General features: G+C 42.8%; 1 long non-coding RNA gene across 1 annotated transcript; it reads left to right on the forward strand.

The window, feature by feature from the left end:
* Positions 1-2365: 2365 nt before the first annotated feature.
* On the forward strand, positions 2366-10962 carry LOC122222452. Its single transcript, XR_006203761.1, has 4 exons — positions 2366-2567; positions 2673-2832; positions 2920-3005; positions 10216-10962. It is a non-coding gene; the product is annotated as an uncharacterized LOC122222452 (long non-coding RNA).
* Positions 10963-12552: the final 1590 nt, after the last annotated feature.

Here is a 12552-nt window from a genome sequence, read left to right on the forward strand (position 1 = left end):
GCCTGCCTCAGATTCTGTGTGTGTGTGTCTCTCTCTCTCTGCCCCTCCTCCACTCTCTCTGTCTCCTCTCAAAAATAAAATTTAAAACTGTTTAATAAATAAAAACTCTATATATAAACTTCTGATACAGTAGACTCTAGAACTTTTTTTTTTTATGATTTTGGTATATTCATTCCGGTAAAATGCCTACAAAACATAAAGTAAAACCCCCAAATAACAGTTTATGTAGCTAAAGGATGCCTAATTTGGTCTATGTAAGTCTCTTAAGGGTGAGCGAGTTATAAAACCAGGATATGCTTTATATTAAGGCAACTCAAATTTCCTTTTGTTTTCTTTTTTAATGCTTATTTATTTATTTTTGAGAGTCGGGGATAGTGGCAGAGAGAGAGGGTGACAGAGAATCCCAGCAGGCCCCACACTGTCAGCACAGAGACACACACTGGGCTCGAACCCACCAACCACAAGATCATAACCTCACCTGAAATCAAGAATCAGTCACTCAACCAACTGAGCCACCCAGGGAACCCAAATTTCCTTTTGGAAGTCTATGTATGTGCAAGACTAAAACTCTTACTATCCAAAACATGTTTAACAGAAACATCTGAAAAAACACTGAAAACTTAGTGGCTCAGATATTCCAAATTTAGTGTTGATTTGTGCATCAGTATATATTATACAGAAAATTCCCATATGATCAGTGGTGATTTGAACACCAGCTTTTCACTCCTTATCAAATTATAAATAGGCTTTGGGGCACCTGGCTGACTTTGTGTATAGAACATGCAACTCTTGATTTCAGGGTCATGAGTTCAAGCCCCACATTGGGTGTAGAGATTACTTAAAAAATAAAGTCTTTATGGGGTGCCTGGCTGGCTCAGTCGGTTAAGCATCTGACTTCAGCTCAGGTCATGAACTCAAGGTTTGTGAGTTCAAGCCCCAAGTGCAGCTCTGAGCTCACAGCTCAGAGCCTGTTTCAGATTCTGTGTCTCCCACTTTCTTTTCCTCCCCCACACAAACTCACTCTCTCTCTCTCACTCACAAATAAATTATTAAGATTTTTTTAAATTTTTTCAATAAAATAAAATAAAATACAATCTTTAGAGGTATCTGGGTGGCTCAGTTGGGTAAAAGTCCACTCTTGGCTTTAGCTCAAGTCATGATCTCACCATTCAAGAGTTCAAGCCCCGCATGATCCTGCGGAGCCTCCTTGGGATTCTCTCTTCCTCCTCTCTCTCTGCCCCACCCCCTCTCACTCTCTGTCTCTCTAAAAATAAATAAATAAGGTTAAATTTTTTTTTAATTTTTAAACATTTATTTATTTTTGAGAGACAGAGAGAGATAGAGCACAAGTAGGGGAGGAGCAGAGAGAGAGAGACACACACAGAATCCAAAGCAGGCTCCAGGCTCTGAGCAGCCAGCACAGACCCTGATGCGGGGCTCAAACTCACAGACCGCGAGATCATGACCTGAGCCAAATTCAGCCACTCAACCAACTGAGCCACCCAGGCTCCCCCCCCCTTTTTTTGAAATTTTTATTTATTTTTGAGAGCGAGAGACAGAGCATGAGTGGGGGAGGAGAGAGAGAGTGAGACACAGAATCTGAAGCAGGCTCCAGGCTCTGAGCTGTCAGCACAGACCCGACGCAGGGCTCGAACTCAGGAACTATGAGATCATGCCCTGAGCCCAAGTCGGAAGGTTAACCAACTGACCCACCCAGGACCCCTAAAAATATTTTTTTAAATAAATACATAAAATCTTTACAAAACAAAATAAAACCACAGCGTGATACCACTTCACACCACCAGGTGGCTTTAATCAAAAAGATAAGTGTTGCCAAGGATGTGGAGAAATTGGGACACTCGTACAGCGTCTGCAGAAATGTAAAATGGTGCAGCCACTTTGGAAAACAGTCTGGCAGTTTCTCAAAAGGTTGAACATAGAATTACCAAGTGACCCAGCAATTCCACCCCTAAGTAATGAGATAGAAAGAGAAAGGAAGACATGTTCCCACATAGACTTATACACAAATGTTCATAACAGCATTATTCATAATAGGCAGAGTGTGGAAACAAATGTCTCTCCCCTGGTGAACGGACACATCCATGTGGTGTGTCTGTCCTTACGGCGAAATATTATTTAACAGTCAAGAGGAATGAAGTACTGATTCAGTTATAACATGAATGAACTCGAAACTTTATGCTGTGTGAAGAAAGCCAGACAGAAAAGGCCACATATTACGTGATTCCATTTTTGTTTTCATGGCACACCCAGAATAGGCAAATCTATAGAGACAGAAAGCAGATCAGCGGTTGTCTAGGGTTGGGGGGGGGGGAGGGGTTGGGGGGTGGCAAGGAGGAAATGAAGAATGACTGCTGATGGATGTGGGGTTTCTTTTTGATCGACAAAAATGCTCCAAAATTGATGGTGGTGATGGTTATACAACTCTGCCAGCACACCAAAAACCCGTGAATTGTGCACTTGGAACGAGTTGTCTGTGTGTGAATTACATCTCCGTAAAGCTGTTATAAAGGCCATTTGGAGGGTGACTGGCATGTGATCTTCATGGCGTAAGCGTTAGCTCTGATGATGATGGGGGCAGTGGGGTGGTGGTGGTTGCCCGTAACTGTTCGAAACACGCAGTGTGTCTTACTGTGAAGCATTCTGTTGTATAGGATCTCCTCTATCGAAGATCTAGGTCACTAGTGGATTATGAAAATGCTAATAAAGCACTGGATAAAGCAAGAGCGAAAAATAAAGATGTTCTTCAGGCTGAGACATCCCAACAATTATGTTGTCAGAAATTTGAAAAAATATCTGAATCTGCAAAACAAGGTACTGTTATATTAACCTTTAATTATACGGTATACCTTCAACTATTATGTGAATTAAATAGTTAATCCTAATTTCTTTTGTTCACAGAACTTATAGATTTTAAGACGAGAAGAGTTGCCGCATTCAGAAAAAATTTAGTGGAACTGGCAGAGTTAGAACTGAAGCATGCAAAGGTTAGTGTCATAGTCAAGGTTTAATATTTTACGTGACTTATAATTTAGAAATGAGTCAGTCTTGGGACACCTGGGTCCTCACGATTGGTGAGTTTCAAGTCCCACGTTAGGCTGTGCGGCCCCCTTTCAGATCCTCTGTCCCCCCTCTGTGCCCTTCCCCCGCAAAAGTAAAAAAATACACATTAAAAAGAAAAGGGAGGGAGGGAGGGAGAGAGAGAGAGAGAGAAAGAAAGAAAGAAAAGAAAGAAATGAATGAATGAATGAATGAATGAATGAATTATGGGGTGCCTGGCCGGCTCATTCGGTGGAGCATGTGACTCTTGATCTCCTGGATGTGAGTTTGAGCCCCACGTTGGGTGTTGGGTGTAGAGATTACTTAAAAAAAAAGAAAGAGGGGAAGGCAGGGAGGAAGGAAGGAGTCAGTTATGGAATTGATAATAATCCTTTAATGACAGTTTCTTTCTGGAGGGATATTGGAAGAACCATTCCTGGATTAGAATGAATTATAATTGGAATGCTAATTTTTGAAGATCATTTTAGTACTTCAGAATAATTTAATGTTAGTAAATAAATATCCTTCGCCCAGGGTTTTTTATAGTGTTTGTTTCCTCCAGATTCAGCCCTTTCTTGTAGTTAAGATAAAGCTTGGCCCAAGCCTTCTAATAAGGTTAGAACTAGAGAATCTTAGAATTGCCAGCGAACTTAAAGATCATCTAATTCAAGCAAGAATAATACGTACAATTTCTCTAAGCGGTCAGCTCTGCAAGACCCTAGTACCTAATATGGAAACCAGTATCATTTTTGACTGCTTAAAAAAGATAAATCTATCTTTAATAAAAACTTCTTTAAAAATTCAATATTTGCTGGCTTCAATCAGAAGGACTGAAAGTAAAAATATATTCAGAATTCCCCAAATTATAAGTATTAAAGAAATTTAAATAAACTTGTTAGTGTTTTGTTTTGTTTTGTTAATATATTTATAGTATTTACACTTTGAAAGTCATTAAAAAGCTTGAGACTCTACTAAGACGTTCGGGACACTCCATAACGCACAGAAAGCTGCTTGTGTGTCACTTTGACAAATTGGTCAGAGTTTTGTCATGTGAAATAAGAAAGATAAATTTGACGGATGCCTGGGTGGCTCTGTCGTTTGAGGATCCGACTCTTGGTTTTGGTCAGGTCATGGTCTGTCTCACAGTTTGTCAGCTGGAGGAGCCCTGCGTCCAACTCTGCGTGGAGTCTGCTTGGGGTTCTCTCTCTCCCTGCCCCTCCCCGCTCGTGCGCTCGCTCGCTCGCGCTCTCTGTCTCTCTCAAACTCTCAAAATAAATGGGTTGGCTTTAAAAAAAGAAAGAAAAATGAATTTAATTTCTCCCACAGAAACATTTGGATATATTACCCTCAAATATTTGAATATATTCTCTCCTACAAGCTAGACATCTTTGAGCTAAATATATTTTATCCCATACATTTCAGTAAGCTTTTTATATTATTACACTAGGTCATTGCTGTTTTCAAATATTGCATGCAGGGGCCCCTTGGTGGCTCAGTTGGGTAGGCCTCTGTCTTTGGCTCAGGTCACGATCTCACGATCTCACAGTTCGTGAGTTCGAGCCCGACGTCGGGCTCTGTGCTGACAGCTCAGAGCCTGGAATTGCTTCGGATTCTGTGTCTCCCTCTTTTCTCTCTCTGCCCCTCCCCTGCTCGTGCTCTGTCTCTCTCCGTCTCTATGTCTCTCTCTCTCTCTTTCTCTCAAAAAAAAAAAAAAAAAAAGTAAATAAACATTAAAAATTTTTTTTTCAATATTGCACCCAGAAATGGAAACACCTTTCCATACGTGGACTTATTATTGTATACGTTTCTTCTTACGGCAGTTTTAGAGGCATAAGGGTTTTTTGTGTTTTTTCTTTTTTTTCTTTTTCTTTTTGCTTTTCGTATAAGGGTTTGTTTTTTTGTTTTTTGGTTCTTTTGTGTTTTGTTTTTTTTAGCACCATCTTACACCAGCTTGATTTGGCTTATAATCACACATCTTCTCCTCCTTCTCCTCCTCCTTCTTGGTCTGTTTTCGAGCCTCCAACCTATAGTTGTGTGTTTAATTCTTTGTAGTAATAGTTTTCATTTTTGTGGTAAAAAACACATAAATGTACCGTCTTACCCACTTTTAAAGTGTACGGTTCAGCCTTGTTAAGTATATTCACATCGTCGTGCAACAGGTCTCTAGAACTGTTTCATGTACGGAGCATTTAATTTTTAAAATGAAGTTGCAGGCCACAGTTATGTCTGTCAAATTGTAGCTTGCTAGTTTCAGCCCAGCGTGAGATCTTTTGGAAACTTCGATTTGATCATATAGTAGTTGACTAGGAGAGTGGTTATTACTCCCAAGTGATGGACATTTGTAGTTTGTATGAACTTCCCTTTTATGTCGTCATCTAAGTTTTACTTTAAAAGATTGATTGGGACCAAAGGAGTCAACATTGGTTCATCTAATTGGATAAGTGCACGGTACCCAAAAAGGCTGAATTTTTAGTTCCCTCCCTTTCTTTCTATACTAATTGATATTAAGTTATTAATGAGTATTCTTTGGTGATGGTTATTTGGGTAGCTAGGAATTCACCCATTTATACTATCATCAACCGTTTCCCTTTTATCTGTGATGGATACAAGAAGCATCCAATTCCTCATTACAATGAAGCTATATATTACGGATTTCCTGGTCTAATCACCCTCTCAAAAGAAAATACTTCGATAAGGTTGGCACGATTTATTGTTACTGCACCCGTGTTGGTTTCTAATGTTCACCATGTTTGTTCTTTGTAAGGAGGTTATAAAATCTATTCAGGATTTTGTTAATAGGTTTAAGGAAGGATTAGCAAATTACAGTCTGCCTGTTTTTGTGTAGCCTGTGAGCCAAGAATGGCGTTGGTTTTTTGAGAGGGAGAGAGAGATAGAGCACGAGCAGGGAAGGGGCAGAGAGAGACAGGGAGAGAGAGAGGGAGAGAGGGAGAGAGAGAGGGAGAGAGGGAGAGAGAGAGAGAGAGAGAGAGAGAGAACGAACACCAAGCAGGCTCCTCACTGTCAGCGTGAAGCCCGATGTAGGGCTTGAACTCCCTAACCGCCAGACCATGACCTGAGCCGAAACCCAAGAGTCAGACACCTACCCGAAAGAGCCACCCAGGTGTCCCGGAGAGAGAGTATGTTAAGCAGGCTCCACGCCCAGTGCAGAATCCCAGGCGGGGCTGATCTCACGACCAACCGTGAGATCATGACCTGAGCCGAAATCGAGAGTCGGACGACGCTTGACCGACTGAGCCACCCAGGTGCCCCTCAGTGGTTCTTTAAAAAAAGGCGAAAGAATAATATTTCATGACACGTGATAATTACGTGAAATTTAGATTTCATCTGTAAGTGAAGTTTTACTGGAATACAGCCAAGCTCGTTCCTTTGTGCCCTGTCTGTGGTTGCTTTCATACTACAGCAAAACAGAGACCACATGTCTCTCAAAGTCTAAAATGTTTACTATGTGTTTACTAAGCCCTTTACAGAGAGTTTGCTGACCCTTACTATATACATGGTTGTCAGCCTCTGGTTTCCAGATTTCTGTGCTTTTCAGGTCCTTTCTGAAATGTGTTCTCTGATGGGTCTTCTACTCCAGTGGCTCTCTCGACTAGAGGCAGTTTTGCCTCCCGGGAGACATTTAGCAATTTCTGGAGACGTGTCTGGTAGTCACAACGGAGGATGGGTGGGTTTACGACCGGTATGTAGGGCGCAGAGGGCAGGAATGCTGCTAAACTTTTGACAGGGCACAGGAGAGCCCCCATTGGAAAGGATTCCACAGCCCCAAATACGTCAAGTGTGCCGAGACTGAGGGACACTGAGACTGGATGGCTCAGTCGGTGGAGCGTGCAACTCGTGTTCTCAGGGTTGTAGGTCCGAGCCCCACGTCGGGTGTAGAGATGACTTTAAAAATAAAATCGTTCAGGGGCGCCTGGGTGGCTCAGTCAGTCAAGCACCCGCCTCTTGACCTACCTAAGAAAATGATAATAAATTTTAAAAATAATGATAAAATAAACTTTTTTTTTAAATGGGGGGTAGGGTGGGTGGTGCCTGGCTGGCTCAGTCAGAAGAACGTGTGACTCTCGATCTCAGAGTTGCCAGTTCAAGCCCCACGTTGGGTGTAGAGAGATTACTTTAATAAACAAAACTTGGGGCGCCTGGGTGGCTCAGTCAGTTAAGCGTCTGACTCTTGGTTTCCGCTCATGTCATGATCTCACGGGTTTGTGAGTTCGAGCCCCGTGTCCAGCTCTGCACTGATAACCGTGGAGCGTGCTTGGGATTCTCTTCTCTCTCTCTCTCTCTCTCTCTCTCTCTCTCTCTCTCTCTCTGTGTGTCTCTCTCTCTCTCAAAAATAAAATAAAATAAACATTTAAAAAAATAATAAATAAAGCTTAAAAAAAAAAAAAAAAAAAACAAACACCGAGGTTGAGAAACCCTGCCCTCTCGTCTGAGGTTTCTTGATGATTTTGCAAATCTGAACAAAGTCCCATTTTGGTCCCAGAATCCATATAAGTTATTCCAAAGAGATTAGACATTGGTTAAATTTACATCCAGATGGTTTAAAACTACTTAGGATTTCATTCATTATAACCGGGATATGTCTTGCCATGTATTGGAACCTGGTTATAACAGAAAATTAGGTCATTTGGTCACTTTTGTGTCCTTGAAGATAGTCTCAGATACTTTATTAATGAAGCACAGAATGTATGATAAAGGCAGCGGACCAAAAAAAAAAAAAAAAAAAAAAAGGTGATGCTACTGCTGCCTATGAGGGCGTGGAGTCCTCGTGCCTGGTGGGTAAGTGTGGACCAGGGTACACCCTTCTGCAGGGCTTTGGCAGTGTGTCAAGTGCAGGATGTGTATCCTTGGACTTAGTCCCACTGGAGGGATATACCTTTAAGAAGATCATGTCAGAAATACAGACAGGCTCAGAATCATCTGTCACAGTTCCATCGTTATACTGGCACAATATTGACAGTTACTGGGGCACTTGAAATTCTTAAATGTTTATTGTCACCCAATTTCAGGCGCTCAGTAAAGTTGCAAGAAAAGTACAAAGAATCCCTGGATAGTTGTCACTAGAGTCCTCAAATGTGCATATTGTCATGTTCGCTCTGTCCTCCCCTCCCCCTCTTCCTCCCTCCCTCTTTACTTTTCCTCTTTACACAGTACACACACACACCACACCCCTACCCTTATACATACCTGTTTTTGTCTTAAACCATTTAGGTTGCAGATAGGAAGTCTCTTGGCTCTTAAACACTTCAGTGTCGATTTCCTAACACCAAATAATTCTCTTGAATACTTGGAGCAATTACAAAGATCAGGAAATTACTATGGATACAGTACAATTATCTAATCCACAGACTTTTATGCCACCAGTTGTCTAATAATGAATAATGTCTTTAGTGGCAAAAGGATACTCAAGATAATACATGACATTCGGCGCACAGGTCTTTTTATTTATTTTTTAAGTTTATGTATTTATTTTGAGAGAGCGAGCGAGAGAGAGCACGAGCGCACACGTGGGAGAAGGGGAGAGGCAGAGCGAGCGAGCGAGCGAGCGAGCGAGAGAGAGAAAATCCCAAGGCAGGCTCCGGCGCTGTCAGGGTGGGGTGGGGGAGGGCTCCAACTCACGAAACCGAGACTGTGAGATTGTGACCTGAGCAGAAACCGAGAGTCGGACACTTAACCGACAGAGCCACCCAGGCGTGACTTTTCGTTTTTATTGGGATGAGCTCTACACCCGCTGTAGGGCTTGAATTCAAGACCCCCAGGATCGAGAGAGTCGAGAGTCGCGCACTCTACCAACTGGGCCAGCCAGGTGCCCTCCCCGCCCCGCACCCCCGGCACGTGTTGTTTTAGACTTCCTGAACCTGGAAAGTTCCTGAGTCTTTGTATTTCATAACATTGGACACTGAAAAGCACAGGTCTGTAAAATGTCCCTCGCTTTGGGTTCGTCTAGTTATTGAGTTTAGATTCCCCACCTGTGGCAGGAATCGCCCAGAAGTGGTGCTCGGACCTTCTCGTTGCTGCATCCTTTCAGGAGGTACATGCTGTTGATGAGTTGCCTCGCTGGCAATGTCTGACTTTGATCATTTGGTTCAAGTGATGATGTCTGCAGGTTTCTCAGTGGCCAAGTTACTACACTTTGAAATGAAGAAGTATTCTGTGGGGAGATACTTGGGACTGTGTAAATACCCCATCGCTTACCCAGCACTGTCCCATAGAATTTTGTGTGATGATGGAAGTATTCTGTCATCAGCACTGTCTGGTACGGTAGCCACTAAGTAGCCACACGTGGCCGTCAAACGCTTACACTTGAAATGTGGGTGGTGCAACTGAGAAACTGAGTTTTTATTTAACTTTAATTAACAGAAATTTAAATTTTCCATCGCCCTACGTACCTAATGGCTACGGTATTGGCATTTCAGCCTTATGCTCAAAGCCACCGTTCATGACTTTTGCCTCAGTCGATTATTGTGGTGGCTGCCAGACGGTCACTTTTCTGATCGCATCGTTTTAGTTGGCTTTCTACTTACTGGAAGGAAGAGGTTTTCCTTTACCCCATGTATTTATCGGTGTAATCCATATATGCTTACATTTGTCCGGACACGTGTCTAAATTTGGATGCCAGCGCCCATGCTTTACAAATGGGTACGTAGGTCTGTCTGAATGTTACAGATTGCCGTTGTACGGGAACTTACGGCTATGTGTATAAAAACTGGTATCACTCACTACTTTAGTCGTGAAAGCGTATGTTATAATTTAATATACCTCTACTCTAATACACAGATTTTAACGGCTAGAGGAAAGTGATAAGAACCGGTCTTGCAAAACGTCCGGTAGTTTGACTTGGACACACAGGGCATGTTTCATCCCTCATTAGAATCATGCCGAGTAATTCAAAACCATAATACTGATCTAGACGGAAATGTCCTGAAGAAATCTGGTGTGTGGAAAACATTGTACGTGAAACAAATGATACGGTTTTATGTCTTTAAACCCGTACGTGTGTGGATAGTGAGTAGCTGTTTCCGGAGTTCTGTTGTCTTAATAAAGGTGGCGTTAGTTACGGGATTCCCAGCGCTGTTATATTTTCACTGCAACTCTTCCAGGCTGTCTGCACTTCATGATTTATTTTCCCTTCCTTTTTAGGGTAACCTACAGTTGCTGCAGAACTGCTTGGCAGTGTTAAATGGAGACACATAAGCCACACTCCGCCTTTGGTTAAAAAGGGCTGCCTTCCTTCAGATTTTATTTTTGTTTTCTTAATGAGATTAGGCATTTACTGCTCACTGGAAACAAAAGAAACAGCTGACCAAGTGCATCTACTCTCCTTTTTTTCTGAGAAGCGATGGAGCGGTGCCGTCCACGGGTTTTGCGGGTCCGTCCGTCTGTGTGGTGGAACGCTGCCCTCCTGCAGCTCCCCGTGTGCTCCCTGGGACGGTTGTCCATCACCGTGCGCTCCTCCTCTTCCGAAGCCCAGCGTTCAGTCCTTTTTTTAAGTAGCCTCTGTAACCGTCTTTATTTTCTGAATAGCGTTCCTTACGGCTGCCAATCTTATTTCCCTTTAAGTAATTTCTGATGTTTAACCCTTTCAAAGATGCATTGTTCAGACAAGATAAAGGTTGCCATTACCTTTTGTTTTCTCTTGGTGTTTTTGTTATGTTTTGTTTTGTTTTTTTAAAAACATTGTATGCCACCTTAGTTCATCCATGTATCCTGGTAAAAGCATCTTAATCAGACTTATTTTTAATTAATGAACATTTCTTAGAAGTTTTGGGACAGACTTTATGTAATCTTTATAAGTATGATTTCTGATGAAAAGCAACTGCATTAGTATGTTTGCCTTAAACTTGTAGACTAAACCGACTATTGTCAAATAAACCGTGGTAACAGTGATAGTTTTTAACTCTGTGGTCATTGTATCACTCTAAAATTTGGAGTAGCTATAATCAATCTACTCCTTCGTTATGCTTTACAGTGCAGGTCTTTTCTCTTTTTTCTCTGAAAATGGCATGTTGAACCAGGTTCACCAATCCCCTTATGAAAGAATGAACTGCTTCTCTGTGTGCTCTCAGCCTTTCCTAGAAGATGGAATTGGGCAGAGGCAGGTTCGAAACAGCTGTTTCTAAAATACAGGAGGCAGCAGAATGGTCCGTCTGTGATGGTTTCCTGAATTCCATCCCTAGCCGGGCCAGTTAACCCTGCGACACGCCATCGAGCCACTTGATAGTTCTACTAGTGTACAGATTGGTATGGAGAGAGAAAGAGTGCTGTAAGGAACAGCCCTGGGGGGGGGGGGGGGGGGGGGGGGGGGAGTTGGAATATTTGGAATGGAAGGCTCCAAAAAGGATACTAGTTACCATACAAATATGATTGGCCTTTTTAATGTGAATTATCGCCGCGTCATTTCTAATTTAAAATTCGATTGTGTGGTTTGGTTTTTTTCACTGTCTAACTTTTCTTCCAGTTGGAAGCCACAGGTATTTGGGTTGGTCACCTTGTAGGTGGGTTCCTCGTTTACATTTTCCCCACCCCTGGTCTTCTGAGTAGTCACCATGATCCCAGCCTTGCTCTCCAGCATGTTCTCTTGCCTTACTGGTGTGCTGGTTCACGTTTCTCTCTTTCACTGGCGTCGTTCCCTGGTTATTCCCTGATGTCGTTTGTACTACCCCCCCCCCCCCCCGGTTGCCTGAGAAATCTGTGTGTTTGGTCCTCCTGTGTGTCCCCTTCACTGGTGAGAAGACACCCACGCGATGCTCACCAGTGGGTGAACGGGACAGAGAGCCCTGGCTTCGGGACTCGGGTGCACTCCCTTCGCCGGCTGCCCTTGTGGCCTAGGCAGGTTTGGTTCGCTTGACCTCTGTCTGCCTCAGTTTCTCTACTACAAAGGACATACTGACCTACCTACCTCACAGGGGTGTTGTGAGGATTAATAAACATTGGTACAGTGCTTTGAAAATGTGAAGGTGCTGTGTAAATGCTAAGAAACAGCAAGTACGGGGCAAAAGGCAGTAATACAGTGTTGCACCTATCCATCAGCTAATCTGCTTGTTTGTACCAAGGGGGCCTTATTCCGGGCAAGGGTAGGAGAGTGGTAGGTACATCCCTTGGTCCCTGGTTTACATGTTTACGGTGTCTGTTGGGGTGGGGGTAGAGTGGAAGCAGCAAGTTACATATTAGTGCGGGGCAGGGTGCTTAACAAAAACACACATAAATGAGTTGGCCGCACTATCCAAGGACCTTGTCACAAAACACACAAAGAAGGTGAAGAGTGTAGGTTACTCCCTCAAGGGCATACTTTAGGAAAGATGCTACTTTGTACCTCCAGAACAATGGAAGTATTCCACAGCTCAGCTGCTGGTTCCCCGGAAAACAAAACCAAACCAAAAACTGGTTTCAATATTCTCGTGGTGTGGCATTTACGAAACATTTAAGGACCATCTTGTGCCTGGGGGACACAAAGGAGAAAGAGGAAGACGCCCAGTA

This window comes from Panthera leo, chromosome B3 (genome assembly GCF_018350215.1).
Source record: "Panthera leo isolate Ple1 chromosome B3, P.leo_Ple1_pat1.1, whole genome shotgun sequence".
Classification (NCBI taxonomy): domain Eukaryota; kingdom Metazoa; phylum Chordata; class Mammalia; order Carnivora; family Felidae; genus Panthera; species Panthera leo.